This window comes from Mustelus asterias, unplaced genomic scaffold (assembly GCF_964213995.1).
Source record: "Mustelus asterias unplaced genomic scaffold, sMusAst1.hap1.1 HAP1_SCAFFOLD_489, whole genome shotgun sequence".
Taxonomy (NCBI): domain Eukaryota; kingdom Metazoa; phylum Chordata; class Chondrichthyes; order Carcharhiniformes; family Triakidae; genus Mustelus; species Mustelus asterias.
Window position 1 is genome coordinate 155,613 of NW_027590441.1, and position 6,000 is coordinate 161,612.

A 6,000-nucleotide genomic window follows, 5' to 3' on the forward strand; every position below is an offset into this window, starting at 1 on the left:
GTCACCGTGTCACTGTGAGGCAGCAGTGTTAACCCACTGTGTCACCGTGTCACTGTGAGGCAGCAGTGTTAACCCACTGCGTCACCGTGTCACTGTGAGGCAGCAGTGTTAACACACTGTGTCACCGTGTCACTGTGAAACAGCAGTGTTAACCCACCGTGTCACTGAGAGGCAGCAGTGTTAACCCACTGTGTCACCGTGTCACTGTGAGGCAGCAGTGTTAACCACTGTGTCACCGTGTCACTGTGAGGCAGCAGTGTTAACCCACTGTGTCACCGTGTCACTGTGAGACAGCAGAGTTAACCCACTGTGTCACCGTTTCACTGTGAGACAGCAGTGTTAACCCACTGTGTCACCGTGTCACTGTGAGGCAGCAGTGTTAACCCACTGTGTCACCGTGTCACTGTGAGGCAGCAGTGTTAACCCACTGTGTCATCGTGTCGCTGTGAGGCAGCAGCGTTAACCCACTGTGTCACCGTGTCGCTGTGAGGCAGCAGTGTTAACCCACTGTGCCACCGTGTCACTGTGAGACAGCAGTGTTAACCCACTGTGTCACCGTGAGGCAGCAGTGTTAACCCACTGTGTCACCGTGTCACTGTGAGGCAGCAGTGTTAACCCACTGTGTCACCGTGTCACTGAAAGGCAGCAGTGTTAACCCACTGTGCCACCGTGTCACTTTGAGGCAGCAGTGTTAACCACTGTGTCACCGTGTCACTGTGAGGCAGCAGTGTTAACCACTGTGTCACCGTGTCACTGTGAGGCAGCAGTGTTAACCCACTGTGTCACCGTGTCACTATTAGGGAGCAGTGTTAACCACTGTGCCACCGTGTCACTGTGAGGCAGCAGTGTTAACCCACTGTGTCACCGTGTCACTGTGAGGCAGCAGTGTAAACCCACTGTGTCACCGTGTCACTGTGAGACAGCAGTGTTTACCCACTGTGTCATCGTGTCACTGTGAGGCAGCAGTGTTAACCCACTGTGTCACCGTGTCACTGTGAGGCAGAAGTGTTAACCCACTGTGTCACCGTGTCACTGTGAGGCAGCAGTGTTAACCCACTGTGTCACCGTGTCACTGTGAGGCAGCAGTGTTAACCCAATGTGTCACCGTGTCGCTGTGAGACAGCAGTGTTAACCCACTCTGTCACCGTGTCGCTGTGAGGCAGCAGTGTTAACCCACTGTGTCACCGTGTCGCTGTGAGACAGCAGTGTTAACCCACTGTGTCACCGTGTCACTGTGAGACAGCAGTGTTAACCCACTGTGTCACCGTGTCACTGTGAGGCAGCAGTGTTAACCCACTGTGTCACCGTGTCACTGAGAGGCAGCAGTGTTAACCCACTTTGTCACCGTGAGACAGCAGTGTTAACCCACTGTGTCACCGTGTCACTGCGAGGGAGCAGTGTTAACCCACTGTGTCACCGTGTCAACCCACTGTGTCACCGTGTCACTGTGAGACAGCAGTGTTAACCCACTGTGTCACCGTGTCACTGTGAGACAGCAGTGTTAACCCACTGTGTCACCGTGTCACTGTGAGACAGCAGTGTTAACCCACTGTGTCACTGTGAGGGAGCAGTGTTAACCCACTGTGTCACCGTGTCGCTGTGAGGCAGCAGTGTTAACCCACTGTGTCACCGTGTCACTGTGAGACAGCAGTGTTAACCCACTGTGTCACTGTGAGGGAGCAGTGTTAAACCACTGTGTCACCGTGTCACTGTGAGGCAGCAGTGTTAACCCACTGTGTCACCGTGTCACTGTGAGGCAGCAGTGTTGACCCACTGTGTCGCTGTGAGACAGCAGTGTTAACCCACTGTGTCACCGTGTCACTGTGAGGCAGCAGTGTTAACCACTGTGTCACCGTGTCACTGTGAGGCAGCAGTGTTAACCCACTGTGTCACCGTGTCACTGTGAGACAGCAGAGTTAACCCACTGTGTCACCGTTTCACTGTGAGACAGCAGTGTTAACCCACTGTGTCACCGTGTCACTGTGAGGCAGCAGTGTTAACCCACTGTGTCATCGTGTCGCTGTGAGGCAGCAGCGTTAACCCACTGTGTCACCCGTGTCACTGTGAGGCAGCAGTGTTAACCCACTGTGTCACCGTGAGGGAGCAGTGTTAACCCACTGTGTCACCGTGTCACTGTGAGGCAGCAGTGTTAACCCACTGTGCCCTTGAACAAAATGGCTTGCTATGCAATTTGGGAGGACAGTTAAGAGTCAGACATGTTGCTGTGGCCATGGAATGGCATGTAGACCAGACCAGGTAAGGACGGCAGATTTCCGTCTCTGAAGGGCATGAGTGAGGCAGGGGGAGGATAAAAGTCTGGAGAGAGAAATTGAGAGTGCGTGGGAGTGATAGTGAAGAGAGTGATGGGGACAGGAAAGAGTGCGGGGGAACACAATAAATTGATTGAAAGCAAAGCAAAGCAAGGGGGGGGGGGGCGGTGCAGTGAAAAAAGACACAGAGTCTCCAGTGTGAGCTCAGTTCTCAGCTCCCACTCTTTGGAAAAAAGCCTCAGCCACAACCCACTGGGATTCCTGAATCATAGAAATAAACAAATGAATGGTGGGAGGCTGATTTCCAGACCAGACCACATCCTGGTAAATCTTTTCTATTCCCTCTCCAAAGCCTCCACATCCTTGTGCTGGTGTGGCGACCAGAATTGAACACTATATTCCAAGTGCGGTCTAACTAAGCTTCTATAAAGCTGCAACACGACTTGCCAATTTTTAAACTCAATGTCCCGGCCGATGAAGGCAAGCATGCTGTATGCCTTCTTGACTACCTTCTCCAGCTGCATTGCCGCTTTCAGTGACCTGTGTACCTGTAAACCCAGATCCCTCTGCCTATCAATACTCTGAAGGGTTCTGCCATTTACTGTAAGTTTCCTATCTGTGTTAGACCTTCCAAAATGCATTACTTCACACTTGCCCGGACGGAACTCCATCTGCCACCTCTCTGCCCAAGTCTTGGACTGATCGATATCCTGCTGTATCCTCTGATGGTCCTCATCGCTATCCACAAATCCACCAACCTTTGTGTTATCAGCAAACTTACCTTCCCCCACCACCCCTCATCCCTTGCCCCCCGCAACCCCTCACCCCCTCCCCACAACCTTCAACCCCCCCCACAACCCCTCACCCCCTCCCCACAACCTCTCGCACCCTTCAACCCCTCCCCCTTGCCCCACTTCCCCCCACAACTCGCCCCCTCAATACCAATTGAGTCCAATCAATGTACTTGGACTATCAGCGACGATACCTTGTGTATTGATGTGTTTGTCCAGAAGCTTCTTCAATCAGAGAGTCCCTGCCTCCAACAGCCACTCAGGCAGCGAGTTCCAGATTTGCAACACAGTCTGCTCAACAATCTGTCATGATGTGGAGATGCCGGCGTTGGACTGGGGAAAACACAGTAAGAAGTTTAACAACACCAGGTTAAAGTCCAACAGGTTTATTTGGTAGCAAAAGCCAAACAAGCTTTCGGAGCTGCAAGCCCCTTCTTCAGCCCCCCTCAACATTGTCCCCACATCCCCATTGAAACACTCTCACCTTTAACCTCTGCCCTTTGGTCAAACCCAGACCAAGATGGCACTGGGCATGCGCTCTCCTGACATTGCCCCTCACAAACATGGCACTAGGCATACGCTCACTTCACATTGCCCCTCACAAAGATGGCGGCGGCGCAGGCGCACAGCCCCGCTGGAAACATGGCGGCGGTGAACTCGGGGCAGAAACGGGGAACAATACTGGGCTCCCGCTGGGTACAAACGGGGAATCGGGGATTCCATTCTCTGAGTTTCCGCTGTACACAAACCTGGTTATGAATCCTCTCCGCCCACCCGCCGGATCCATCGCTCCCCCGAGCCGCCATTCCACTGACTGACATCAAATCACCCATTGCCATCCCGCACACTGCGCATGCTCCACTCCCAGCCCCGCCCCTCATTCACTCCGATTGGTTGGAGGACTAGCCCCTCCTGCTCGGTAATCCAGCCCCGCCCCCTTCTCCTCCTATTGGTCCGGAGCTGCCGTCAATCAGCCGGGCATTGTGACGGTGTGAGATGGTGGGCGGGGCCACAGCACCAGGTTAAAGGTCAACAGGTCTATTTGGCAGCACAAGACACGAGCTTTCGGAGCACTGCTCCTTGATCAGGGGAGTGGGAGATGTGTTCACAAACAGGGCCGACAGAGACACTAACTCAATTTACACAATAACGGTTGGAATGTGAGTCTTCGGGGAAGCGTTCTCCAAGGCTGCCTTCACCACACACGCCAGCGCAGAGTCACTGAGCAGAGACTGATAGTCAAGTTCCACACACATGAGGACGGCCCCAACCGCCATCTTGGGTTCATGTCACACTATCTGGATGACCTGGATGAGGAAGTGGAGGGATGGGTTGGTAAGTTTGCCGACGACACGAAGGTTGGTGGGGTTGTGGACAGTCTGGAGGGATGTCAGAAGTTACAGAGGGACATAGATAGGATGCAACACTGGGCGGAGAAGTGGCAGATGGACTTCAACCCAGATAAATGCGTCGTGGTCCATTTTGGCAGGTCAAATGGGATGAAGGAGTACAATATAAAGGGAAAGACTCTGAGTACGGTAGAGGATCAGAAGGACCTTGGGGTCCGGGTCCATAGGACTCTAAAATTGGCCCCGCAGGTGGAGGAGGTGGTTAAGAAGGCGTATGGTGTGCTGGCCTTTATCAATCGAGGGATTGAGTTCAGGAGTCCGGGGATAATGATGCAGCTATATAAGACCCTCGTCAGACCCCACTTGGAGTACTGTGCTCAGTTCTGGTTGCTTCATGACAGGAAGGATGTGGAAAAGATTGAAAGGGTGCAGAGGCGATTTACAAGGATGTTGCCTGGATTGAGTGGCATGTCATTTGAGGTTAGGCTGAGGGAGCTCGGTCTTTTCTCCTTGGAGAGACGTAGGATGAGAGGAGACCTAATAGAGGTATATAAGGTGTTGAGAGGCTCAGAGGCTTTTTCCCAGGGTGGAAATGGCTGCTATGAGAGGACACAGGTTCAAGTTGCTGGGGGGGGGGGGGGGGTAGGTACTGGGGAAATGTTAGGGGCAGTTTTTTCACACAGAGGGTGGTGGGCGAGTGGAATCGGCTGCCGTCAGTGGTGATGGAGGCAAACTCAATAGGGTCTTTTAAGAGACTCCTGGATGAGTACATGGGACTTAATAGGATGGAGGGTTATAGGTAGGCCTAAAAGGTAGGGATATGTTCGGCAAAACTTGTGGGGCCGAAGGGCCTGTTTTGTGCTGTAGTTTTCTATGTTTCTATCTGTAACCCCCACGACTTGCCTGGCCTTGCAGAATCTCACTAACTGTCCTGTCTGGAGACAATACACATCTTTCACCGCTGCTTAACCCTCTCTCCACTCACATTGTCTGTACCTTTCAGACTTCCTTACCTGTAAAGACTCACATTCCAACCGTTATAATGCACTGGCTAAAGCCATACACAGTAAGATGTTTAACAACACCAGGTTAAAGTCCAACAGGTTTATTTGGTAGCAAAAGCCACACAAGCTTTCGGAGCTCCAAGCCCCTTCTTCAGGTGAGTGGAAATTCTGTTCACAGACAGGGCTTATAAAGACACAGACTCAATTTTCATGAATAATGGTTGGAATGCGAATACTTACAGCTAATCAAGTCTTTAAGATACAAAGAACGTGAGTGGAGAGAGCATTAAGACAGGCTAAAAAGATGAGTATTGTCTCCAGACAAGACAGCCAGTGAAACTTTGCCGGTCCAGGCAAGCTGTGGGGGCTACAAATAGTGTGACATGAACCCAATATCCCGGTTGAGGCCGTCCTCGTGTGTGGGGAACTTGGCTATCGTTTTCTGCTCAGCGACTCTGCGCTGTCGTGTGTCGTGAAGGCCGCCTTGGAGAACGCTAACCAGAAGATCCAAGGCTGAATGCCCGTGACTGCTGAAGTACATAAACATTAGGAGAGAAACAGTCAGTAACACAGGGTGCTGGGGGAG

At 52.3% G+C, this 6,000-nt stretch overlaps 1 long non-coding RNA gene across 2 annotated transcripts in view; it reads right to left on the bottom strand.

Moving 5' to 3' along the window:
- Positions 1-3,931, bottom strand: part of LOC144486845 (uncharacterized) — a 53,394-nt gene extending 49,463 nt beyond the window's left edge. The window contains exons 1-2 of one of the 2 annotated variants that reach the window (XR_013496344.1): positions 3,811-3,926; positions 3,256-3,394 (exon numbers count right to left, since the gene is read on the bottom strand). This is a non-coding gene — a long non-coding RNA (uncharacterized LOC144486845). Of the gene's footprint in view, positions 1-3,255; positions 3,395-3,810 lie in introns of both variants that reach the window. The other variant, XR_013496343.1, reaches the window with a different exon arrangement.
- Positions 3,932-6,000: the final 2,069 nt, after the last annotated feature.